A 26,006-nucleotide genomic window follows, 5' to 3' on the forward strand; every position below is an offset into this window, starting at 1 on the left:
GACCGTCTCATTTCCCCCACAGCCACTCCGAGGGCAGCGTGCATTGGTGCAGAGCCTTCGGGTGTGCATGAAGAATCTGACAGGGAGGGCCCTTCTCACCACCAGCCAAGCTAGGTCTTGGTGCTTGTTTGAAAGTTCTGGTGATGAGGTGTTCTGCCAGATGACTCTGGCAGTCTGCTCAGGGAACCATCCAACGTCCTCCACGGTCTCCTTTTCCCTGAGGGCCTCGAGGACATTACGTGCTGACCACTGCTTCATTGCCTTGTGGTCAAAGGTGTTTTTCTTCAAAAACTTTTCCACGAAGGACAGGTGGTACGGTACGGTCCAACTACTTGGAGCGTTCCGCGGCAATGAGGCCAGGCCCATCCTTCACAACACCGGGGACAGGTAGAACCTCAGTATGTAGTGACACTTGGTGTTTGCATACTGGGGGTCCACGCACAGCTTGATGCAGCTGGACACAAAGGTGGCCAGCAGGATGAGGGAGGCGTTGGGTACGTTCCGCCCTCCCTTCTCCAGAGGTTTGTACATGGTGTCCCTTCGGACACGGTCCATCTTGGATCGCCAGATAAATTTGAAGATGGCCCGGGTGACTGCTGTGGCGTAGGGTCGGGTTATGGGCCAGACCTGCGCCACGTACAGTAGCACCGAGAGTACCTCACACCTGATGACCAGGGTTTTGCCCGCAATGGAGAGGGAGCGTTGCTCCCACCAGCCCAGTTTCTGTCTTACCTTTCCTATGCGCTCCTCCCAGTTTTTGGTGCACGCCCCAGCAGCTCCGAACCATATCCCCAGCACCTTCAGGTAATCGGACCTGACAGTGAAGGGGACAAAGGACCGGTCGGCCCAGTTCCCAAAGAACATGGCCTCGCTCTTGCCCCGGTTTACCTTGGCTCCAGAGGCCAGTTCAAACTGGTCGCAGGTGGTCAAGAGCCTGCGTACAGACGCAGGATCCGAGCAGAAGACGGCAACGTCGTCCATGTACAGGGAGGCCTTGACTTGCATGCCTCCACTGCCTGGGATCGTCACTCCTCTTATACCCGGATCCCTCCTGATGGACTCGGCAAAAGGTTCTATGCAGCACACAAAAAGGGCAGAGGAGAGAGGGCAGCCCTGCCTGACTCCAGATCTGATCTGGAACTTTTCTGATTCCCACCCATTGATTGAGACTGCGCTATAGATGTTTGTGTAGAGCAGTTTGATCCAATTGCGAATTCCCTCCCCAAACCCCATTTTGGAGAGCACATCCATCATGCAGGTGTGCGATATTCTGTCAAAAGCCTTCTCCTGGTCAAGGCTGATGAGGCAAGTGTCCACCCCCCTGTCCTGCACGTAGGCGATCGTATCCCTGAGTAGCGCGAGGCTATCAGAGATCTTCCTGCCGGGTACAGCACAGGTCTGGTCAGGGTGGATCACCGACTCCAGAGCAGACCTGACCCGATTGGCGATGACCTTTGCTAGAATTTTGTAGTCCACATTCAACAGTGAAATGGGTCGCCAATTTCGAATTTCTTCCCTTTCCCCCTTCTGTTTGTAGATGAGGGTGATGATGCCTTTCCTCATGGACTCTGACATGCTGCCTTCCAGAAGCATACTCTCGTACACTTCCAGCAGGTCTGGGCCCATCCAGTCCCACAGAGCCGAATACAACTCAACCGGTAAGCCGTCGCTTCCGGGAGTTTTACTCGTCTCGAAGGACTTGGCGGCCTTTGTCAGCTCGTCCAGAGTTAGTGGTTTGTCCAGGTTTTCCAGCTCGCTGTCGCCTATGACCTCCGTGATAGTCGACAGGAAGGTCTGGGAAACAGTGCTATCTGTTGGCTTCAGGTCATACAGTCCGGCATAAAAGGATTGGCTGATCCTCAGGATGTCAGACTGCGATGACTTTTCAGAGCCACCTTCTTCCTTCAGGCTGCTGATCACAGAGGTCTCTCTGTGCACCTTTTGGAAGAAGAAGCGTGAGCACTTTTCGTCCTGCTCCACGGAGCGGACTCTGGAACGGAAGATAACCTTGGAGGCCTCCGAGGTGTAGATCGAGGCTTGCTGGCTCTTCACCTCTTGGAGATCCTCCTTGACATCCACCCCCATCGACTGCAGCTGGAGCAAATTTTGCATACTTTTCTGGAGCCTGGACATGACCCCTCGTCTCTCTTACCTTTTGAACGCCCTTGAGGATGAAAAACCTCTTGATATTACCATTGATTGCTTCCCACCAGAGATGTGGGGCCTCAAAGAGGGGTTTCACGGTTCTCCAACCTTTGTAATCCCTCCCGAGTTCCTCGATGTTATCAGGGGTCAGCAGTTTTACATTTAGCTTCCATGTCCCCCTGCCTACCCCCTGGTCTTCCTGCAGGTGGCAGTCGGCCAGTAGGAGGCAGTGGTCAGAGAAGAACACCGGCGTTACGTCGGTGGACGTGACCGTGAAAGCTCGGGACACAAAAAAGAAGTCTATCCTGGAGCGGACGGACCCGTCTGGCCGTGACCATGTGTATCTACGCTGCGCGCCGTCTGCAGGGTTGCTGCAGACGTCGAGCAGCTTGGCGTCTTTTACCGTTTCCATCAGGAGTCTGGACGTAGCGTCTAGTTTGCTGTCGGCTTTGCTGGATCGTCCAGCCGCATCGATGATGCAGTTGAAGTCGCTACCCAGGATGACCGGCTTGGAGGTGGCCAACAGCAGTGGGAGTTGCTGAAGAACTGCCAGCCGCTCGCTTTCTACGGCCGGGACGTACACATTAATAAGTCTGAGAGGGGTGTTTTTGTATTTCACGTCTGCTACGAGGAGGCGCCCGCCCACCACCTCCTTAACGTCGGAGATGGTGAAGTTGCCTCCCCGCAGCAGAATACCCAGGCCGGAGGAGCGGCAGTCGTTTCCTCCTGACCAGATGGATGGCCCGTGGGACCACCAGCTCGACCAGCGCCTGTAGTTGCTGAGGTGCGGAATTCCGCACTCCTGCAGGAACAGTAGGTCAGCTTTTACATTTGCCAAATAGTTGAGTGTGGCTACACACCGCGAAGTATCTTTGATGCTTCGCACATTTATGGATGCAATTTTTAAACCCATTATAAAAGATAGATTTACCCGTCTCAAGAGTCCAGAGTCTATACAGTTGGCTGTTCCAGCTGTTGAATGTTCCCCAACATGCCGGTGGTGTTCGCAAACTTTAGCACAGTTGCAGGGCTGAGAATACTGTTCTGGTCCGTACTGGCCCCGTGATTTTGATGCAGATGCATTGGGGGGGGGGGGGGTGTAGCCCGGGGGTTCGTCGTGGCAGTCAGTAGGTGTTGGGGTTGCAGGCCGGTCTTCACCTGGGTTGTTGCTGCTCGTTACTATCGGGGGTTGGTCTGTGACCTTGTTTTCTTCCCGGTCGGTGGTCTGGGGGGTCTGTGCCTTCCGTTCCACGTTGGTGCTTTGCCTCTTTATCTGAGGCCGATTCTTGTCCTGTTTTCCCTCATCGGATGAGGTGTCGGCACGAAGTGCGCCGGCTGAGAGGTGTCGCTTTTTGCCACTACCCCTCGGGGGGTTCTTCAGTTTGTTTTTTTGTTTCCTCTTTCGTTTGTCCCTGTTCACTGTTTCCCAGGGCTCTTTATTCTTTGTCCCATCCTCTTCCTCTTCCATTGAGTGTTCCTCATCAGATGGGGCTGGGGTTGGGTTGTCAGGAGGTGCTGAGACCTCCTCTTTTTGTTGGGGGCCCTTCTGTTGCTTTTCCTCATTCTGAACCGTGGTGTCTTTTTCGGTGGAGGGTGTATGCACCTCCTCTCTGGTCGCCTTTTTGACTCCGCTGCTGATGATCTGTGCATATGTCGCCCCGCGTTTCGGGCAGGCCCTGTAAAGATGGCCGGCCTCCCCACACAGGTTGCAGCACTTGTCTTCCTTGCAGTCCTTAGTCATGTGTCCCTCCTGGCTGCAGTTCTTGCAGAAGGTCACACTGCAGTTTGCGGCAACATGCCCCGTTTTGCCACAGGCGTGGCATACTCGTGGCTGTCCCACGTAGTAGAGGTAGCCACGATTTACTCCAATAGCGAAATTGGAGGGGGGATGCAGGATGGCTCCGTTGCTGTCCGTTCTTAGGGTCACCTTGACCTGGTGCTCACTTGTCCAGATGCCGAAGGTGTCTTTCACTTGCACGCTGTCACTTTCAGCTCAGCGTACCTGGCGAGGAACGTGAGCACATCAGACACAGGGACGTGGGGGTTGTACGTGTGCAGTGTAACAACCCGATTTCGCTGTGCCGGTAGCGTAAACAGAGGCTCCGCAGTCAGGATCGACAGGGGACTCTGGTTACCTTTTTCCTTGAAGACGTTCAAGAATTTGATGCACGCTGCGCCGCTCTTGAAGGTGACATCAAAGAAGCCATTCTTGGGGAAGTTTTGCAAGCAGAAGATTTCTGTTGCTTTAAACCCACAACACTCGAGCAGCACCCGCTTCACGAAGAGTATCCGATCCAAAGGTGACTCTCCTTCCGTTTTCTTCACTGTGACTCGGACAGTGTTTCGCACTCCCCAGCCTGGTGGTCGGGATGCAGCTGCATCCATAGCTCGTACGTTGGGTCTGAACTGTATCGGCGTTAGGCCTAAACCAGAGGTTTAGGCCAGTATGTGGATCCACCAATAGCAGCCGGGCTCCAAACGTTTCCTCTTTGACGACTTCAATTCCTCCGAGTTCTCCAATCCACGATCGTCATCGAGATTCTCAGCTTCCCACGATTAAATGAGATTACACTTGATCTCAGGCAAAAGGCCGAGAAGCGATAGCCAATATTTTCCGGCTATGGCTCTTGTCCTCCTCGTCCACCGACTTTCAGGAGCACCTTGCTGCGCTCGACTGTGCTTTGGAACTTTTAGTCTACGCTCACTGTTGGTCAAGAGACCTCCAGCTTGGCCGAGCACGGTGGAGTCTGTGCATGCAGAACCAGTAAAACACAAGAGGAAGACATCGTCTGGCAAGCCGCCCCCTGTCGTCACCAGATTAAATGGAGACGCTGTGAAGGCCCAGTGACACCCAACGGAGGGAGTCGAAGAAATCTCCACCTTTGCCGAACAAAGGGCAATCCGTGCAAGCAGCGAGTACTGGCGGAATCCAACAGGGGGCAATGTCTAGTTTCCCTGAGCTCCACCCTGACGTGTTGGTCGTGGAGTCACGAGAACGAAAAGAGACGCCGTGAAGGTGTACCTACATCCAAATCAGGATGCCGTTCAGTCTGTCGCCACACTTCCCCGTTGTGCAGGATGAAGGGATGTGGTAACTGAAGTGAGGAGAAGGCAAGTCGGCATCCGAGGGTGAGGGTGAGTGGCCTGTAAAAAGCAGCAGGATATCTGTTTGGCATATCAGCTGAAAACGGAGCCTGGCTGCCGCAAGTCCGCGAGCCCATAGGCTCACGACATTAGTGCGCGAAGCGCCCGCCAGCAGAAAAGCTAGCAATGCTCTGGAGCCTGAAATTTTTTTAATTGGTCAGGATGAGACAACTGGACAAGACAGAAGAGGGGAAGCCAGGTTTTGCGCCATTTTCTGCTTTTGCACTATTTGTGCCCAAAGCGGGGTGAAGGCACCATTCCTGGAAACATTGCAAGACCAGGTTGATGCCTGGAGCGGACCAAGAAAGCCCCTGAACCATCTCCGTGTCCCAAAAATCAATTTAATATTCGGACCCCCGAAGGGGACATACCAGATATTAAACTGATAAGAACAGATACTACACTTGATCTGAACCAAAAGGCCGAGAAGCGATAGCCCATGTTTTCCGGCTATTTCCCGAGTTATCCTTTTACCCTTAATGAGCTGGTAAAATTACTTAGGACGTTCGTTCATTTTACCTGCCTGTATACTTTCATGTACCGTTTTTGCTCTCCTAATTTCCTGAAGTTCCCAGTCCACATTGCGACCCCGGCCCCGGGTCACTGGCCGCGTGGAGTTTGCACATTCTCCCCGGTTCTGCGTGAGTCTCACCCCACAACTCAAAGATGTGAGAGGTAGGTGGATTAGCCACCATAAATTGGAAGAATTATTGACTACTCTAAATTTTAAGAACTGTGTATTTCATTGTAAAACAAAAAAGAGGCTGTCAGAGACCCCAGAGATTGTCCTACACGGTGAATCTGTGCAGTGCAGAGTCCAGGAGGCTGCAATCCGGTGTCACAGTAGTTTGCACGCTTGCCTCAGCGCGCCAGCAACCCAGGTTCAATTCCAGCCTCGGATGTCTGTCCATGTGGAGTTTGCACTTTCTCTGACACGGTTTCCTCTGGGTTCTCTGTTTTCCTCCCACAGTCCAAATATGTGCAAGTCAGGTGGATTCGCCGTGCTAAATTGCCCTTTAGGTTAGTTTGGGTTGCGGGAATGAGGATAGGGTGGCGGTGTGGGCTTAAATAGGTTGCTCTTTCTAAGGGCTGGTGCAGACTCGTTGGGCCGAATGACCCGCCTTCCGCTCTGTAGGGATTCTATGATTCTATAAAGAATCGTAACCTGCATTCGAGCCTGACGTGGGATTTCGAAACAATCCAAGGCGAATGGCACAGGCAGATTGGCTTCTGAAGTACAGCTTGGGTCAGTGGGTGTGGACAGTGGTTGGGAAATGAAACACATACATGTTCGGCTGCAGGGCAGGTGCATGTGTCCGTTGGAGCACCAGGTTAGAACGGAAGAGCGAAATATTACTCCAGACTATATCTGGATGTGTTCAGCAGAGTGCACTGGGGACACGCAGATCTCGTACAGCTCAGCTTGATCTGTTTTTATGAACAATAGAGCCAAATATGACACAGAAAAGTCAGTCCAAAGTATATCTCGACGTAGTGCACTGATGTGTGAACAGCAGTGTGGATAGGAAGGCAGAATTGTCCTTCTAAAGTTCACCAGCTTCTTCAATATAGAACAGTCGGCTGGATAGGAAAACAATTATTCTTCCTGAGCATAGCTGGATATGGTGTTGTGGAAAGTCCGGTGGATTGGGACACTAACTAAGGTGGGATTTATGCAGTCGAGCAATTGGGGGCAGAGGATCTATCCATTTCTATCATTAAAAAAAAATCTTTATGACGTTGAAGTCTTGTTTAGATTCCCCCTAACCTCCTGCGCTCCAGAAAGACGAATCCCAGCTTCTACACAAAACTGGGTTGCAGGACAGCCACATCCATCGTCACAGGGATGTGTGGGGCGGGCGGGACCATGAGGAACGAGGGCTCACCACTGCGCTATCCTTCTCCCAGTTTTACAGGTGCTTCCAGTCCCATTTTCAGCCTGTGTCACAACTGGCGTGTCCCATCCATCGATGAACTGTTTCATCCCTAAGCTGAGGGCTTGTAGGTGAATAGCCCCCGGTAGAAGGTCTCAAATGCCTCGTAGACATTTTTTGGCTCTGCCACTGGATTCGGTCTGCTGCTTCTAATCTGAGCTATTACCCCCGTGGCTGCCTGCTTTCTCAGCTGGCGAACCAGCAGTGGCTGGCTTTATCTCCGTGTTCGTAAAGGGTCTCCCGTACCTGGCGGAGTTGCTGCAATGCTTCCCTCGTGGAGAGCAGATCAAAGTCCATTTGTAGCTTTTTCCTCTGCGCCAGGAGTTCTTTGTTCGGGCCCTCAGAGTATCGCCTGTCTACCTCCAGTATGGAGTCCACAACTGTCGCCTAGCCGCCCTCTCTACCTTGTCTCTACGTGCGTTCTTGGCCATGATATCACCCCTGATCTCAGCCTTCGTGGCCTCCCAGAGCGTGAAGGGCGGGACTTCCCCATTCTAGTTATTAATAATATAGTCATCTGTGGCCTGTGATATTTTCTTGCACAAAGCATTCTGGGCAAGTCGGGCCATGTCCAACCTCCATGTGGGGGGCGGGGTAGCAGGCATTGAGCAAAAACGTATTAATCTGGCTGCATATTAATATGGAACCATATTGGTATGGAACAGCATTAATGTGGCTGGATATTAATATGGAACATTATTCATATGGAGCAGTATTAATATGGCTGCATATTAACTTGGAACCGTATTAATATGGAATAGTATTGATATGGCTGAATATTAATATGGAACAGTACTAATATGGAACAGTATTAATATGGAACCATATCTTCACAGCTCCAGGGTCCCAGATTTGATTCCTAGATTGGGTCACTCTCTTTGCGGAGCCTGCATGTTCTCCCGGTGTCTGCGTACATTTCCTGCGGGTGCTCCGGTTTCCTCCCACAAGGCCCGAAAGACGTGCTTGTTAGGTGAATTGGACATTCTGAATTCTCCCTCTGTGTCCCCGAACAGGCGCCAGAATGTGGCGACGAAGGGCTTTTCACAGTAACTTCGTTGTTGTGTTAATGTAAGACTACTTGTGACAAAGATAATTATTATTAATATGGAATGTGGCTGGATGTTAATATGGAACTGTATTAGTATGGAACAGTGTTAATATAGCCGGATATTAAAATGGCCAGATATTAATATGGAACAGTACTAATATGGAACAGCGTTAACATGGCTGGATATTAATATGTAACAGTAATCATATAGAACAGTATTAATATGGAACACTACTAATATGGAAAAGTTATAATATGAGCGAATATTAATATGGAACAATGTTTATATGCTGGACATTAATAGGGAACAGTACTCATTTGTAACGGTCTTAAAATGAAGCAGCACGAATATGGAACAGTATTAATATGGAACAGTATTAATGTGGAAGAGTATTAATATGGAACAGTATTAATATGGAGCCGTTTTAATATGGCTGCATATTAAAATGGAGCAGAATTAATATGCTGGATAGAAATATGGAACAGTATTATTTTGGCTGGATCCCGTTCAGTTTTTGGAAGGGCATATACTGGCCTCGGGAAAGTTGTTTTTTAGGTCTCCAAAGCAATTCGCTTTACATAAACATGTTTAATGTTTAAAAACATGATTTATTATCGGGCACATTTTAAGTCCGATTACAGTAGGGCACTTTTAATTGGTGTGTTACTGTAAGGCTCTGTTTAAATAAGGTCCGTTTGACTGTGGGGCACTGTTTAAATACATTTGATTGACTATAGGGCACTGTTTAAATGCATTTGGTTTACTGTAGGGCACTGTATAAATGCATTTGATTTCCTGTAGGGCACTGTTTAAATGCATTGATTTACTATGGGCACTGTTAAAATGCGTTTGATTTATTGTAGGGCACAGTTTAAGTGCATTTCATTTACTTCACCGCACTATTTAAACGCATTTGGTTTACAACAGGGCACTGTTTACATTCATTTAATTTACTGTAGGGCACTACTTATATGCATTTGAGTGTTGGGCACTCTTTAAATGCATTCAGTTAACTGTCAGAAACTGTTTAAAAGCATTTCGTATACTGTAGGGCACTGTTTGAATGCATTTGATTCACTGCAGGGCATTTTAAAAATGCATTTAGTTCACTGTAGGATATTGTTTAAATGCATTTGATTTATTGTAGCGCCTGTTTAAAAACATTTGATTTACTATGTCACTGTTTAAATGCATTTGGTTTACTGTAGGGCACTGTTTAAATGTATTTGATTTAACGTAGAACACTGTTTAAATGCTTTTGATTCACAGGAGGGCAATGTTTAAATGCATTTGAGTATCGGGCACTATTTAAATGCAATTAGTTTACTGTAGGGAACAAAATGCATTTGATTTACTGTTGGGCGCTGTTTAAATGCATTTGATTTACTATAGGGCACTGTTTAAATGCATTTGATTTACTGTAGGGCACTGTTTAAATGCATTTGATTTACTGTGGTGCACTGTTTAAAAGTATTTGTTTTACTCTTGCGCAGTGTTTAAACGCATTTGATTGACTGTCGGGGCACTGTTTAAATACATTTGATTTATTGTCGGCACTGTTTAAATGCATTTAATTTACTATAAAGAACTGTTTAAATACATTTGGCACCGTTTAGATATAATTGATTTATTTTAGGCCACTGTTCAAATGCATTTGATTTACTGTAGGGCACTGTTTAAATGCATTTAATTGACTCGAGGGCAATGTTTAAATGCATTTGATGGACTGTTGTGCGCTATTTAATTATATTTGATTTACTGCAGTACACTGTTTAAATACTTTGGATGTATTCTGGGGCACTGTTTAAATACATTTGATGGACTGTTGTGCGCTATTTAATTATATTTTATTCACTGCAGTACACTGTTTAAATACTTTGGATGTATTCTGGGGCACTGTTTAAATACATTTGATTTACTGTCGGGCAGTTTAAATGCATTTGATTTACTGCAGGGCACTGTTTAAATGCCTTTAGTTTGCTGCCGGGCACTGTTTAAATGCACTTGACTTACTGGAGGGCATTGTTTCAATGCGTTTGATTTCGTGTCGGACACTGTGTAAACGCATTTAATTTATTCCAAGGCGCAAATTTAAATACTTTTGATTTACTGTCAGGCACTGTTTAAATGCAATTAATTTACTATAAATCACGATTTAATATATTTGGCTCACTGTCGGGCACTGTTTGAATGCATTTGATTTACTTCATGGCACTTTTTAAATGCATTTAGTTTCCGGTAGGGCACTGTTTAAACGCATTTAATTTATTGCAGCGCCTGTTTAAATACATTTGATTTACTGTGTCACTGTTTAAATGCATTTCATTTACTGTAGGGCACTATTTAAATACATTTGATTTACTAGAAAGCACTGTTCAAAAACGTTTGGTTTACTGTAGGGCATTGTTTGAATGCATTTGATTTAACTTAGGGCACTGTTTAAATGCATTTGATTCACAATCGGGCACTGTTGAAATGCATTTAATTGACTCGAGGGCACTGTTTAAATACAATTGATGGACTGTTGTGCGCTATTGCTGCGCTCGACTGTGCTTTGGAACTTTCAGGCTACGCTCACTGTTGGTCAAGAGACATCCAGCTTGGCCGAGCACGGTGGAGTCTGAGCATGCAGAACCAGTAAAACACAACAGGAAGACATCGTCTGGCAAGCCGTCACCTGTCGTCACCAGATGAAATGGAGACGCTGTGAAGGCCAGTGACACCCAACGGAGGGAGTCGAAGAAATCTCCACCTTTGCCGAACAAAGGACAATCCGTGCAAGCAGCAAGTACTGGCGGTATCCAACAGGGGGCAATGTCTAGTCTCCCTGAGCTCCACCCTAGCGTGTTGGTCGTGGAGTCAGGAGAACGAAAAGAGACGCCGTGAAGGTATACCTACATCCAAAGAGGATGCCGTTCAGTCTGTCGCCACACTTCCCCGTTGTGCAGGATGAAGGGATGTGGTAACTGAAGTGAGGAGAAGGCAAGTCGGCATCCGAGTGTGAAGGTGAGTGGCCTGTAAAAAGCAGCAGGAAATCTGTGTGGCATATCAGCTGAAAACGGAGCCTGGCTGCCACAAGTCCGCGAGTCCATCGGCTCGCAACATTCGTGCACGAAGCTCCCGCCAGCAGAAAAACTAGCAATGCTTTGGAGCCTGAAAGGCCTTAAATTGGTCAGGATGAGACAACTGGACAAGAGAGAAAAGGGGAAGTCAGGTTTTGCGGCATTTTCTGCTTTTATACATTTTGCGCCCCAAAGCGGGGAGAGGGCACCATTCCTGGAAGCACTGCAAGACCAGGTTGATGCGTGGAGCGGAGGGAGCAAGCCCCTGAACCATCTCCGAGTCCTAAAAATCAATTTAATATTCGGTCCGCAGACTGAGGACATATCAGATATTAAACTGATAAGAACAGATACTACACTTGATCTGAGCCAAAAGGCCGAGAAGCGATAGCCCATATTTTCCGGCAATGGCTCTTGTCCTCCTCGTCCACCGACATTTAGGTGCACCTTGCTGCGCTCGACTGTGCTTTGGAACTTTTAGTCTACGCTGACTGTTGGTCAAGAGACATCCAGCTTGGCCGAGCACGGTGGAGTCTGAGCATGCAGAACCAGTGAAACACAACAGGAAGACATCGTCTGGCAAGCCGTCACCTGTCGTCACCAGATGAAATGGAGACGCTGTGAAGGCCAGTGACACCCAACGGAGAGAGTCGAATAAATCTCCACCTTTGCCGAACAAAGGACAATCCGTGCAAGCAGCAAGTACTGGCGGTATCCAACAGGGGGCAATGTCTAGTCTCCCTGAGCTCCACCCTAGCGTGTTGGTCGTGGAGTCAGGAGAACGAAAAGAGACGCCGTGAAGGTATACCTACATCCAAAGAGAATGCCGTTCAGTCTGTCGCCACACTTCCCCGTTGTGCAGGATGAAGGGATGTGGTAACTGAAGTGAGGAGAAGGCAAGTCGGCATCCGAGTGTGAAGGTGAGTGGCCTGTAAAAAGCAGCAGGAAATCTGTGTGGCATATCAGCTGAAAACGGAGCCTGGCTGCCACAACTCCGCGAGTCCATCGGCTCGCAACATTCGTGCACGAAGCTCCCGCCAGCAGAAAAACTAGCCAAGCTTTGGAGCCTGAAAGGCCTTAAATTGGTCAGGATAAGACAACTGGACAAGAGAGAAAAGGGGAAGCCAGGTTTTGCGGCATTTTCTGCTTTTATACATTTTACGCCCCAAAGCGGGGAGAGGGCACCATTCCTGGAAGCACTGCAAGACCAGGTTGATGCGTGGAGCGGAAGGAGCAAGCCCCTGATCCATCTCCGAGTCCTAAAAATCAATTTAATATTCGGTCCCCAGATTGAGGACATATCAGATATTATACTGATAAGAACAGATACTACACTTGATCTGAGCCAAAAGGCCGAGAAGCGATAGCCCATATTTTCCGGCAATGGCTCTTGTCCTCCTCTTCCACCGACATTCAGGTGCACCTTGCTGCGCTCGACTGTGCTTTGGAACTTTTAGTCTACGCTCACTGTTGGTCAAGAAACCTCCAGCTTGGCCGAGCATGGTGGAGTCTGTGCATGCAGAACCAGTAAAACACAACACGAAGACATCATCTGGCAAGCCGTCCCCTGTCGTCACCAGATGAAATGGAGACGCTGTGAAGGCCCAGTGACACCCACCAGAGGGAGTCGAAGTCATCTCCACCTTTGCCGAACAAAGGGCAATCCGTGCAAACAGAAACTACTGGCGGAATCCAACAGAGGGCAATGTCTAGTCTCCCTGAGCTCCACCCTGGCGTGTTGGTCGTGGAGTCAGGAGAACTAAAAGAGACGCCGTGAAGGTATACCTACATCCAAACAGGATGCCGTTCAGTCTGTCGCCACACTTCCCCGTTGTGCAGGATGAAGGGATGTGGTAACTGAAGTGAGGAGTAGGCAAGTCGGCATCCGAGTGTGAAGGTGAGTGGCCTGTAAAAAGCAGCAGGAAATCTGAGTGGCATTTCAGCTGAAAACGGAGCCTGGCTGCCGCAAGTCCGCGAGTCCATCGGCTCGCAACATTCGTGCACGAAGCTCCCGCCAGCAGAAAAGCTAGCAATGCTTTGGAGCCTGAAAGGCCTTAAATTGGTCAGGATGAGACAACTGGACAAGAGAGAAAAGGGGAAGCCAGGTTTTGCGGCATTGTCTGCTTTTATACATTTTGCGCCCGAAAGCTGGGAGAGGGCACCATTCCTGGAAGCACTGCAAGACCAGGTTGATGCGTGGAGCGGAAGGAGCAAGCCCCTGAACCATCGCCGAGTGGTAAAAATCAATTTAATATTCGGTCCCCAGATTGAGGACATATCAGATATTAAACTGATAAGAACAAATACTACACTTGATCTGAACCAAAAGGCCGAGAAGCGATAGCCCATATTTTCCGGCAATGGCTCTTGTCCTCCTCGTCCACCGACATTCAGGTGCACCTTGCTGCGCTCGACTGTGCTTTGGAACTTTTAGTCTACGCTCACTGTTGGTCAAGAGACATCCAGCTTGGCCGAGCACGGTGGAGTCTCTGCATGCAGAACCAGTAAACACAACACGAAGACATCGTCTGGCAAGCCGTCCCCTGTCGTCACCAGATGAAATGGAGACGCTGTGAAGTCCCAGTGACACCCAACGGAGGGAGTCGAAGTAATCTCCACCTTTGCCGAACAAAGGGCAATCCGTGCAAGCAGCAAGTACTGGCGGAATCCAACAGAGGGCAATGTCTAGTCTCCCTGAGCTCCACCCTGGCGTGTTGGTCATGGAGTCAGGAGAACGAAAAGAGACGCCGTGAAGGTGTACCTACATCCAAACAGGATGCCGTTCAGTCTGTCGCCACACTTCCCCGTTGTGCAGGATGAAGGGATGTGGTAACTGAAGTGAGGAGAAGGCAAGTCGGCATCCGAGTGTGAAGGTGAGTGGCCTGTAAAAAGCAGCAGGAAATCTGTGTGGCATATCAGCTGAAAACGGAGCCTGGCTGCCGCAAGTCCGCGAGTCCATCGGCTCGCAACATTCGTGCACGAAGCTCCCGCCAGCAGAAAAGCTAGCAATGCTTTGGAGCCTGAAAGGCCTTAAATTGGTCAGGATGAGACAACTGGACAAGAGAGACAAACGGAAGCCACGTTTTGCGGCATTTTATGCTTTTAGCGCCCCAAAGCGGGGAGAGGGCACCATTCCTGGAAGCACTGCAAGCCCAGGTTGATGCGTGGAGCGGAAGGAGCAAGCCCCTGAACCATCTCCGAGTCCTAAAAATCAATTTAATATTCGGTCCCCAGATTGAGGACATATCAGATATTAAACTGATAAGAACAGATTTTTTTTTTTTTTTTTTCAAAAAAATATACTTTATTCATAAAAATTTATCATGAGCATTACAGAAACATTTCAAATTGTCTTGACTGTACATTTCCGGCAGGGTTACATGTTGCCTTGACTTTCTTTCATTCAATTTTGATATTGTCATACACATATCACTCTTTACATTACAATTCCTTCTTAAATATTTACAGTGCCAGTTTTTTTTGTACATTGGAGTGTTGGTTGCCCAGACCGAGGGGCTTTACACTGTTACGCGCCCCTCGGTGTACATTTGCTGGAAAGACTTTACACAGTGGTCTTTCCCCATTGCGCCTTGGCGGCAGCTGTCCCAAGCTTGAGTGCGTCCCTCAGCACGTAGTCCTGGACCTTGGAATGTGCCAGTCTGCAACACTCGGTCGAGGACAATTCTTTGCACTGGAAGATCAGCAAGTTTCGGGTAGACCAAAGAGCGTCTTTTACCGAGTTGATGACCTTCCAGCAGCAGTTGACATTTGTCTCGGTGTGTGTCCCTGGAAACAGTCCGTAGAGCACAGAGTACTGTGTCACAGATCTGTTTGGGATAAACCTTGACAAATACCACTGCATCTCTCTCCAGACCTTCTTTGCAAAGGCACATTCCACAAGGAGGTGTGTGACCGTCTCATTTCCCCCACAGCCACTCCGAGGGCAGCGTGCATTGGTGCAGAGCCTTCGGGTGTGCATGAAGAATCTGACAGGGAGGGCCCTTCTCACCACCAGCCAAGCTAGGTCTTGGTGCTTGTTTGAAAGTTCTGGTGATGAGGCGTTCTGCCAGATGACTCTGGCAGTCTGCTCAGGGAACCATCCAACGTCCTCCACGGTCTCCTTTTCCCTGAGGGCCTCGAGGACATTACGTGCTGACCACTGCTTCATTGCCTTGTGGTCAAAGGTGTTTTCCTTCAAAAACTTTTCCACAAAGGACAGGTGGTACGGTACGGTCCAACTACTTGGAGCGTTCCGCGGCAATGAGGCCAGGCCCATCCTTCGCAACACCGGGGACAGGTAGAACCTCAGTATGTAGTGACACTTGGTGTTTGCATACTGGGGGTCCACGCACAGCTTGATGCAGCTGGACACAAAGGTGGCCAACAGGATGAGGGAGGCGTTGGGTACGTTCCGCCCTCCCTTCTCCAGAGGTTTGTACATGGTGTCCCTTCGGACACGGTCCATCTTGGATCGCCAGATAAATTTGAAGATGGCCCGGGTGACTGCTGTGGCGTAGGGTCGGGTTATGGGCCAGACCTGCGCCACGTACAGTAGCACAGAGAGTACCTCACACCTGATGACCAGGGTTTTGCCCGCAATGGAGAGGGAGCGTTGCTCCCACCAGCCCAGTTTCTGTCTTACCTTTCCTATGCGCTCCTCCCAGTTTTTGGTGCACGCCCCAGCAGCTCCGAACCATATCCCCAGCCCCTTCAGGTAATCTGACCTGACAGTGAAGGGGACAAAGGACCGGTCGGCCCAGTTCCCAAAGAACATGGCCTCGCTCTTGCCCCGGTTTACCTTGGCTCCAGAGGCCAGTTCAAACTGGTCGCAGGTGGTTAAGAGCCTGCGTACAGACGCAGGATCCGAGCAGAAGACGGCAACGTCGTCCATGTACAGGGAGGCCTTGACTTGCATGCCTCCACTGCCTGGGATCGTCACTCCTCTTATACCCGGATCCCTCCTGATGGACTCGGCAAAAGGTTCTATGCAGCACACAAAAAGGGCAGAGGAGAGAGGGCAGCCCTGCCTGACTCCAGATCTGATCTGGAACTTTTCTGATTCCCACCCATTGATTGAGACTGCGCTATAGATGTTTGTGTAGAGCAGTTTGATCCAATTGCGAATTCCCTCCCCAAACCCCATTTTGGAGAGCACATCCATCATGTAGGTGTGCGATATTCTGTCAAAAGCCTTCTCCTGGTCAAGGCTGATGAGGCAAGTGTCCACCCCCCTGTCCTGCACGTAGGCGATCGTATCCCTGAGTAGCGCGAGGCTATCAGAGATCTTCCTACCGGGTACAGCACAGGTCTGGTCAGGGTGGATCACCGACTCCAGAGCAGACCTGACCCGATTGGCGATGACCTTTGCTAGAATTTTGTAGTCCACATTCAACAGTGAAATGGGTCGCCAATTTCGAATTTCTTCCCTTTCCCCCTTCTGTTTGTAGATGAGGGTGATGATGCCTTTCCTCATGGACTCTGACATGCTGCCTTCCAGAAGCATACTCTCGTACACTTCCAGCAGGTCTGGGCCCATCCAGTCCCACAGAGCAGAATACAACTCAACCGGTAAGCCGTCGCTTCCGGGAGTTTTACTCGTCTCGAAGGACTTGGCGGCCTTTGTCAGCTCGTCCAGAGTTAGTGGTTTGTCCAGGTTTTCCAGCTCGCTGTCGCCTATGACCTCCGTGATAGTCGACAGGAAGGTCTGGGAAACAGTGCTATCTGTTGGCTTCAGGTCATACAGTCCGGCATAAAAGGATTGGCTGATCCTCAGGATGTCAGACTGCGATGACTTTTCAGAGCCATCTTCTTCCTTCAGGCTGCTGATCACAGAGGTCTCTCTGTGCACCTTTTGGAAGAAGAAGCGTGAGCACTTTTCGTCCTGCTCCACGGAGCGGACTCTGGAACGGAAGATAACCTTGGAGGCCTCCGAGGTGTAGAGCGAGGCTTGCTGGCTCTTCACCTCTTGGAGATCCTCCTTGACATCCACCCCCATCGACTGCAGCTGGAGCAAATTTTGCATACTTTTCTGGAGCCTGGACATGACCCCTCGTCTCTCTCTCACCTTTTGAACGCCCTTGAGGATGAAAAACCTCTTGATATTCCCCTTGATTGCTTCCCACCAGAGATGTGGGGCCTCAAAGAGGGGTTTCACGGTTCTCCAACCTTTGTAATCCCTCCTGAGTTCCTCGATGTTCTCAGGGGTCAGCAGTTTTACATTTAGCTTCCACGTCCCCCTGCCTACCCCCTGGTCTTCCTGCAGGTGGCAGTCGGCCAGTAGGAGGCAGTGGTCAGAGAAGAACACCGGCGTTACGTCGGTGGAACTGACCGTGAAAGCTCGGGACACAAAAAAGAAGTCTATCCTGGAACGGACGGACCCGTCTGGCCGTGACCATGTGTTTCTACGCTGCGCGCCGTCTGCAGGGTTGCTGCAGACGTCGAACAGCTTGGCGTCTTTTACCGTTTCCATCAGGAGTCTGGACGTAGCGTCTAGTTTGCTGTCGGCTTTGCTGGATCGTCCAGCCGCATCGATGATGCAGTTGAAGTCACCACCCAGGATGACCGGCTTGGAGGTGGCCAACAGCAGTGGGAGTTGCTGAAGAACTGCCAGCCGCTCACTTTTTACGGCCGGGGCGTACACATTAATAAGTCTGAGAGGGGTGCTTTTGTATTTCACGTCTGCTACGAGGAGGCGCCCGCCCACCACCTCCTTAACGTCGGAGATGGTGAAGTTGCCTCCCCGCAGCAGAATACCCAGGCCGGAGGAGCGGCAGTCGTTTCCTCCTGACCAGATGGATGGCCCGTGGGACCACCAGCTCGACCAGCGCCTGTAGTTGCTGAGGTGCGGAATTCCGCACTCCTGCAGGAACAGTAGGTCAGCTTTTACATTTGCCAAATAGTTGAGTGTGGCTACACACCGCGAAGTATCTTTGATGCTTCGCACATTTATGGATGCAATTTTTAAACCCATTATAAAAAAGATAGATTTACCAGTCTCAAGAGTCCAGAGTCTATACAGTTGGCTGTTCCAGCTGTTCGATGTTCCCCAGCATGCCGGTGGTGGTCGCAAACTTTAGCACAGTTGCAGGGCTGAGAAAGCTGTTCTGGTCCGTACTGGCCCCGTGATTTTGATGCAGATGCATTGTGGGGGTGATGTAGCCCTGGCGTTCGTCATGGCAGTCAGTAGGTGTTGGGGTTGCAGGCCGGTCTTCACCTGGGTTGTTGCTGCTCGTTACTATCGGGGGTTGGTCTGTGACCTTGTTTCCTTCCCGGTCGGTGGTCTGGGGGGTCTGTGCCTTCCGTTCCACGTTGGTGCTTTGCCTCTTTATTTGAGGCCGATTCTTGTCCTGTTTTCCCTCATCGGATGAGGTGTCGGCGCTAAGTGCGCCGGCTGAGAGGTGTCGCTTTTTGCCACTACCCCTCGGGGGGTTCTTCAGTTTGTTTTTTTGTTTCCGCTTTCGTTTGTCCCTGTTCACTGTTTCCCAGGGCTCTTTATTCTTTGTCCCATCCTCTTCCTCTTCCATTGAGTGTTCCTCATCAGATGGGGCTGGGGTTGGGTTGTCAGGAGGTGCTGGGGCCTCTTCTTTTTTTGGGGGGCCCTTTTGTTGCTTTTCCTCATTCTGAGCCGTGGTGTCTTTTTCGGTGGAGGGTGTATGCACCTCCTCTCTGGTCGCCTTTTTAACTCCGCTGCTGATGATTTGAGCGTATGTCGCCCCGCGTTTCGGGCAGGTCCTGTAAAGATGGCCGGCCTCCCCACACAGGTTGCAGCACTTGTCTTCTTTGCAGTCCTTAGTCATGTGTCCCTCCTGCCTGCAGTTCTTGCAGAAGGTCACACTGCAGTTTGCGGCAACATGCCCCGTTTTGCCACAGGTGTGGCATACTCGTGGCTGTCCCACGTAGTAGAGGTAGCCACGATTTACTCCAATAGCGAAATTGGAGTGGGGATGCAGGATGGCTCCGTTGCTGTCCATTCTTAGGGTCACCTTGAACTGGTGCTCACTTGTCCAGATGCCGAAGGTGTCTTTCACTTGCACGCTGTCACTTTTCAGCTCAGCGTACCTGGCGAGGAACGTGAGCACATCAGATACAGGGACGTGGGGGTTGTACGTGTGCAGTGTAACAACCCGATTTCGCTGTGCCGGTAGCGTAAACAGAGGTTCCGCAGTCAGGATCGACAAGGGACTCTGGTTACCTTTTTCCTTGAAGACGTTCAAGAATTTGATGCACGCTGCGACGCTCTTGAAGGTGACATCAAAGAAACCATTCTTGGGGAAGTTTTGCAAGCAGAAGATCTCTGTTGCTTTAAACCCACAGCACTCGAGCAGCACCTTCTTCACGAAGTGTTTCTGGGCCAAAGGTGACTCTCCATCCGTTTTCTTCACTGTGACTCGGACAGTGTTTCGCACGCCCCAGCCTGGTGGTCGGGATGCAGCTGCATCCATAGCTCGTACGTTGGGTGTGAAACTGTATCGACGTTAGGCCTAAACCCGAGGTTTAGGCCAGCATGTAGATCCACCAATAGCAGCCAAGCTCTAAACGTTTCTTCTTTGACGACTTCAATCCCTCCGAGTTCTCCAATCCACGATCGTCATCGAAATCCTCAGCTTTCCTCGATCAAATGAGACTACACTTGATCTTAGCCAAAAAGCCGAGAAGCGATAGCCCATATTTTCCAGCAATGGCTCTTGTCCTCCTCTTCCACCGACATTCAGGTGCACCTTGCTGCGCTCGACTGTGCTTTGGAACTTTTAGTCTACGCTCACTGTTGGTCAAGAAACCTCCAGCTTGGCTGAGCACGGTGGAGTTTGTGCATGCAGAACCAGTAAAACACAACACGAAGACATCATCTGGCAAGCCGTCCCCTGTCGTCACCAGATGAAATGGAGACGCTGTGAAGGCCCAGTGACACCCAACAGAGGGAGTCGAAGTCATCTCCACCTTTGCCGAACAAAGGGCAATCCGTGCAAACAGCAACTACTGGCGGAATCCAACAGAGGGCAATGTCTAGTCTCCCTGAGCTCCACCCTGGCGTGTTGGTCGTGGAGTCAGGAGAACTAAAAGAGACGCCGTGAAGGTATACCTACATCCAAACAGGATGCCGTTCAGTCTGTCGCCACACTTCCCCGTTGTGCAGGATGAAGGGATGTGGTAACTGAAGTGAGGAGTAGGCAAGTCGGCATCCGAGTGTGAAGGTGAGTGGCCTGTAAAAAGCAGCAGGAAATCTGAGTGGCATATCAGCTGAAAACGGAGCCTTGCTGCCGCAAGTCCGCGAGTCCATCGGCTCGCAACATTCGTGCACGAAGCTCCCGCCAGCAGAAAAGCTAGCAATGCTTTGGAGCCTGAAAGGCCTTAAATTGGTCAGGATGAGACAACTGGACAAGAGAGAAAAGAATAAGCCAGGTTTTGCGGCATTTTCTGCTTTTATACATTTTGCGCCCCAAAGCGGGGAGACGGCACCATTCCTGGAAGCACTGCAAGACCGGGTTGATGCGTGGAGCGGAAGGAGCAAGCCCCTGAACCATCTCCGAGTCCTGAAAATCAATTTAATATTCGGTCCCCAGATTGAGGACATATCAGATATTAAACTGATAAGAATAGATACTACACTTGCTCTGAGCCAAAAGGCCGAGAAGCGATAGCCCATATTTTCCGGCAATGGCTCTTGTCCTCCTCGTCCACCGACATTCAGGTGCACCTTGCTGCGCTCGACTGTGCTTTGGAACTTTTAGTCTACGCTCACTGTTGGTCAAGAGACATCCAGCTTGGCCGAGCACGGTGGAGTCTGAGCATGCAGAACCAGTAAAACACAACAGGAAGACATCGTCTGGCAAGCCGTCACCTGTCGTCACCAGATGAAATGGAGACGCTGTGAAGGCCAGTGACACCCAACGGAGAGAGTCGAAGAAATCTCCACCTTTGCCGAACAAAGGACAATCCGTGCAAGCAGCAAGTACTGGCGGTATCCAACAGGGGGCAATGTCTAGTCTCCCTGAGCTCCACCCTAGCGTGTTGGTCGTGGAGTCAGGAGAACGAAAAGAGACGCCGTGAAGGTATACCTACATCCAAAGAGAATGCCGTTCAGTCTGTCGCCACACTTCCCCGTTGTGCAGGATGAAGGGATGTGGTAACTGAATGAGGGGAAGGCAAGTCGGCATCCGAGTGTGAAGGTGAGTGGCCTGTAAAGAGCAGCAGGAAATCTGTGTGGCATATCAGCTGAAAACGGAGCCTGGCTGCCGCAAATCCGCGAGTCCATCGGCTCACAACATTCGTGCACGAAGCTCCCGCTAACAGAAAAGCTAGCAATGCTTTGGAGCCTGAAAGGCCTTAAATTGGTCAGAATGAGACAACTGGACAAGAGAGAAAAGGGGAAGCCAGGTTTTGCGGCATTTTCTGCTTTTATACATTTTGCGCCCCAAAGCGGGGAGAGAGCATCATTCCTGGAAGCACTGCAAGACCAGGTTGACGCGTGGAGCGGAAGGAGCAAGCCCCTGAACCATCTCCGAGTCCTAAAAATCAATTTAATATTCGGTCCCCAGATTGAGGACATATCAGATATTAAACTGATATGAACAGATATGAACAGATACTACACTTGATCTGAGCCAAAAGGCCGAGAAGCGATAGCCCATATTTTCCGGCAATGGCTCTTGTCCTCCTCTTCCACCGACATTCAGGTGCACCTTGCTGCGCTCGACTGTGCTTTGGAACTTTTAGTCTACGCTCACTGTTGGTCAAGAAACCTCCAGCTTGGCCGAGCACGGTGGAGTCTGTGCATGCAGAACCAGTAAAACACAACACGAAGACATCATCTGGCAAGCCGTCCCCTGTCGTCACCAGATGAAATGGAGACGCTGTGAAGGCCCAGTGACACCCAACAGAGGGAGTCGAAGTCATCTCCACCTTTGCCGAACAAAGGGCAATCCGTGCAAACAGCAACTACTGGCGGAATCCAACAGAGGGCAATGTCTAGTCTCCCTGAGCTCCACCCTGGCGTGTTGGTCGTGGAGTCAGGAGAACTAAAAGAGACGCCGTGAAGGTATACCTACATCCAAACAGGATGCCGTTCAGTCTGTCGCCACACTTCCCTGTTGTGCAGGATGAAGGGATGTGGTAACTGAAGTGAGGAGTAGGCAAGTCGGCATCCGAGTGTGAAGGTGAGTGGCCTGTAAAAAGCAGCAGGAAATCTGAGTGGCATATCAGCTGAAAACGGAGCCTGGCTGCCGCAAGTCCGCGAGTCCATCGGCTCGCAACATTCGTGCACGAAGCTCCCGCCAGCAGAAAAGCTAGCAATGCTTTGGAGCCTGAAAGGCCTTAAATTGGTCAGGATGAGACAACTGGACAAGAGAGAAAAGGGGAAGCCAGGTTTTGCGGCATTTTCTGCTTTTATACATTTTGCGCCCCAAAGCGGGGAGAGGGCACCATTCCTGGAAGCACTGCAAGACCAGGTTGACGCGTGGAGCGGAAGGAGCAAGCCCCTGAACCATCTCCGAGTCCTAAAAATCAATTTAATATTCGGTCCCCAGATTGAGGACATATCAGATATTAAACTGATAAGAACAGATACTACACTTGATCTGAGCCAAAAGGCCGAGAAGCGATAGCCCATATTTTCCGGCAATGGCTCTTGTCCTCCTCGTCCACCGACATTCATGTGCATCTTGCTGCGCTCGACTGTGCTTTGGAACTTTTAGTCTACGCTCACTGTTGGTCAAGAGACATCCAGCTTGGCCGAGCACGGTGGAGTCTGAGCATGCAGAACAAGTGAAACACAACAGGAAGACATCGTCTGGCAAGCCGTCACCTGTCGTCACCAGATGAAATGGAGACGCTGTGAAGGCCAGTGACACCCAACGGAGAGAGTCGAAGAAATCTCCACCTTTGCCGAACAAAGGACAATCCGTGCAAGCAGCAAGTACTGGCGGTATCCAACAGGGGGCAATGTCTAGTCTCCCTGAGCTCCACCCTAGCGTGTTGGTCGTGGAGTCAGGAGAACGAAAAGAGACGCCGTGAAGGTATACCTACATCCAAAGAGAATGCCGTTCAGTCTGTCGCCACACTTCCCCGTTGTGTAGGATGAAGGGATGTGGTAACTGAAGTGAGGAGAAGGCAAGTCGGCATCCGAGTGTGAAGGTGAGTGGCCTGTAAAGAGCAGCAGGAAATCTGTGTGGCATATCAGCTGAAAACGGAGCCTGGCTGCCGCAAATCCGCGAGTCCATCGGCTCACAACATTCGTGCACGAAGCTCCCGCCAACAGAAAAGCTAGCAATGCTTTGGAGCCTGAAAGGCCTTAAATTGGTCAGAATGAGACAACTGGACAAGAGAGAAAAGGGGAAGCCAGGTTTTGCGGCATTTTCTGCTTTTATACATTTTGCGCCCCAAAGCGGGGAGAGAGCATCATTCCTGGAAGCACTGCAAGACCAGGTTGACGCGTGGAGCGGAAGGAGCAAGCCCCTGAACCATCTCCGAGTCCTAAAAATCAATTTAATATTCGGTCCCCAGATTGAGGACATATCAGATATTAAACTGATATGAACAGATACTACACTTGATCTGAGCCAAAAGGCCGAGAAGCGATAGCCCACATTTTCCGGCAATGGCTCTTGTCCTCCTCTTCCACCGACATTCAGGTGCACCTTGCTGCGCTCGACTGTGCTTTGGAACTTTTAGTCTACGCTCACTGTTGGTCAAGAAACCTCCAGCTTGGCCGAGCACGGTGGAGTCTGTGCATGCAGAACCAGTAAAACACAACACGAAGACATCATCTGGCAAGCCGTCCCCTGTCGTCACCAGATGAAATGGAGACGCTGTGAAGGCCCAGTGACACCCAACAGAGGGAGTCGAAGTCATCTCCACCTTTGCCGAACAAAGGGCAATCCGTGCAAACAGCAACTACTGGCGGAATCCAACAGAGGGCAATGTCTAGTCTCCCTGAGCTCCACCCTGGCGTGTTGGTCGTGGAGTCAGGAGAACTAAAAGAGACGCCGTGAAGGTATACCTACATCCAAACAGGATGCCGTTCAGTCTGTCGCCACACTTCCCTGTTGTGCAGGATGAAGGGATGTGGTAACTGAAGTGAGGAGTAGGCAAGTCGGCATCCGAGTGTGAAGGTGAGTGGCCTGTAAAAAGCAGCAGGAAATCTGAGTGGCATATCAGCTGAAAACGGAGCCTGGCTGCCGCAAGTCCGCGAGTCCATCGGCTCGCAACATTCGTGCACGAAGCTCCCGCCAGCAGAAAAGCTAGCAATGCTTTGGAGCCTGAAAGGCCTTAAATTGGTCAGGATGAGACAACTGGACAAGAGAGAAAAGGGGAAGCCAGGTTTTGCGGCATTTTCTGCTTTTATACATTTTGCGCCCCAAAGCGGGGAGAGGGCACCATTCCTGGAAGCACTGCAAGACCAGGTTGATGCGTGGAGCGGAAGGAGCAAGCCCCTGAACCATCTCCGAGTCCTAAAAATCAATTTAATATTCGGTCCCCAGATTGAGGACATATCAGATATTAAACTGATAAGAACAGATACTACACTTGATCTGAGCCAAAAGGCCGAGAAGCGATAGCCCATATTTTCCGGCAATGGCTCTTGTCCTCCTCGTCCACCGACATTCATGTGCATCTTGCTGCGCTCGACTGTGCTTTGGAACTTTTAGTCTACGCTCACTGTTGGTCAAGAGACATCCAGCTTGGCCGAGCACGGTGGAGTCTGAGCATGCAGAACAAGTGAAACACAACAGGAAGACATCGTCTGGCAAGCCGTCACCTGTCGTCACCAGATGAAATGGAGACGCTGTGAAGGCCAGTGACACCCAACGGAGAGAGTCGAAGAAATCTCCACCTTTGCCGAACAAAGGACAATCCGTGCAAGCAGCAAGTACTGGCGGTATCCAACAGGGGGCAATGTCTAGTCTCCCTGAGCTCCAACCTAGCGTGTTGGTCGTGGAGTCAGGAGAACGAAAAGAGACGCCGTGAAGGTATACCTACATCCAAAGAGAATGCCGTTCAGTCTGTCGCCACACTTCCCCGTTGTGTAGGATGAAGGGATGTGGTAACTGAAGTGAGGAGAAGGCAAGTCGGCATCCGAGTGTGAAGGTGAGTGGCCTGTAAAAAGCAGCAGGAAATCTGTGTGGCATATCAGCTGAAAACGGAGCCTGGCTGCCGCAAGTCCGCGAGTCCATCGGCTCGCAACATTCGTGCACGAAGCTCCCGCCAGCAGAAAAACTAGCAATGCTTTGGAGCCTGAAAGGCCGTAAATTGGTCAGGATGAAACAACTGGACAAGAGAGAAAAGGGGAAGCCAGGTTTTGCGGCATTTTCTGCTTTTATACATTTTGCGCCCCAAAGCGGGGAGAGGGCACCATTCCTGGAAGGACTGCAAAATCGGGTTGATGCGTGGAGCGGAAGGAGCAAGCCCCTGAACCATCTCCGAGTCCTAAAAATCAATTTAATATTCGGTCCCCAGATTGAGGACATATCAGATATTAAACTGATAAGAACAGATACGACACTTGATCTGAGCCAAAAGGCCGAGAAGCGATAGCCCATATTTTCCGGCAATGGCTCTTGTCCTCCTCGTCCACCGACATTCAGGTGCACCTTGCTGCGCTCGACTGTGCTTTGCAACTTTTAGTCTACGCTCACTGTTGGTCAAGAGACATCCAGCTTGGCCGAGCACGGTGGAGT

At 50.3% G+C, this 26,006-nt stretch overlaps 10 non-coding genes and 1 pseudogene across 10 annotated transcripts; all 11 read right to left on the reverse strand.

The window, feature by feature from the left end:
* Positions 1-5,533: 5,533 nt before the first annotated feature.
* LOC140397864 (U2 spliceosomal RNA) lies at positions 5,534-5,723 on the reverse strand. The gene has a single exon (XR_011937288.1). It is a non-coding gene; the product is annotated as a U2 spliceosomal RNA (small nuclear RNA).
* Positions 5,724-11,532: 5,809 nt separating this feature from the next.
* LOC140397530 (U2 spliceosomal RNA) lies at positions 11,533-11,723 on the reverse strand. Its single transcript, XR_011936965.1, has one exon. It is a non-coding gene; the product is annotated as a U2 spliceosomal RNA (small nuclear RNA).
* Positions 11,724-12,508: 785 nt separating this feature from the next.
* LOC140397217 (U2 spliceosomal RNA) lies at positions 12,509-12,699 on the reverse strand. The gene has a single exon (XR_011936766.1). It is a non-coding gene; the product is annotated as a U2 spliceosomal RNA (small nuclear RNA).
* Positions 12,700-13,485: 786 nt separating this feature from the next.
* LOC140397731 (U2 spliceosomal RNA) lies at positions 13,486-13,676 on the reverse strand. Its single transcript, XR_011937160.1, has one exon. It is a non-coding gene; the product is annotated as a U2 spliceosomal RNA (small nuclear RNA).
* Positions 13,677-14,453: 777 nt separating this feature from the next.
* Positions 14,454-14,635, reverse strand: LOC140397150 (U2 spliceosomal RNA). The gene has a single exon (XR_011936727.1). It is a non-coding gene; the product is annotated as a U2 spliceosomal RNA (small nuclear RNA).
* Positions 14,636-20,779: 6,144 nt separating this feature from the next.
* LOC140397777 (U2 spliceosomal RNA) lies at positions 20,780-20,970 on the reverse strand. The gene has a single exon (XR_011937206.1). It is a non-coding gene; the product is annotated as a U2 spliceosomal RNA (small nuclear RNA).
* Positions 20,971-21,754: 784 nt separating this feature from the next.
* On the reverse strand, positions 21,755-21,955 carry LOC140397834 (U2 spliceosomal RNA; annotated as a pseudogene).
* A 786-nt stretch (positions 21,956-22,741) lies between these two features.
* On the reverse strand, positions 22,742-22,932 carry LOC140397240 (U2 spliceosomal RNA). The gene has a single exon (XR_011936780.1). It is a non-coding gene; the product is annotated as a U2 spliceosomal RNA (small nuclear RNA).
* A 785-nt stretch (positions 22,933-23,717) lies between these two features.
* LOC140397508 (U2 spliceosomal RNA) lies at positions 23,718-23,908 on the reverse strand. Its single transcript, XR_011936943.1, has one exon. It is a non-coding gene; the product is annotated as a U2 spliceosomal RNA (small nuclear RNA).
* A 786-nt stretch (positions 23,909-24,694) lies between these two features.
* LOC140397915 (U2 spliceosomal RNA) lies at positions 24,695-24,885 on the reverse strand. Its single transcript, XR_011937337.1, has one exon. It is a non-coding gene; the product is annotated as a U2 spliceosomal RNA (small nuclear RNA).
* Positions 24,886-25,670: 785 nt separating this feature from the next.
* LOC140397722 (U2 spliceosomal RNA) lies at positions 25,671-25,861 on the reverse strand. Its single transcript, XR_011937151.1, has one exon. It is a non-coding gene; the product is annotated as a U2 spliceosomal RNA (small nuclear RNA).
* Positions 25,862-26,006: the final 145 nt, after the last annotated feature.

The sequence above is a fragment of the Scyliorhinus torazame genome, chromosome 20, assembly GCF_047496885.1.
Source record: "Scyliorhinus torazame isolate Kashiwa2021f chromosome 20, sScyTor2.1, whole genome shotgun sequence".
NCBI classification, from domain to species: domain Eukaryota; kingdom Metazoa; phylum Chordata; class Chondrichthyes; order Carcharhiniformes; family Scyliorhinidae; genus Scyliorhinus; species Scyliorhinus torazame.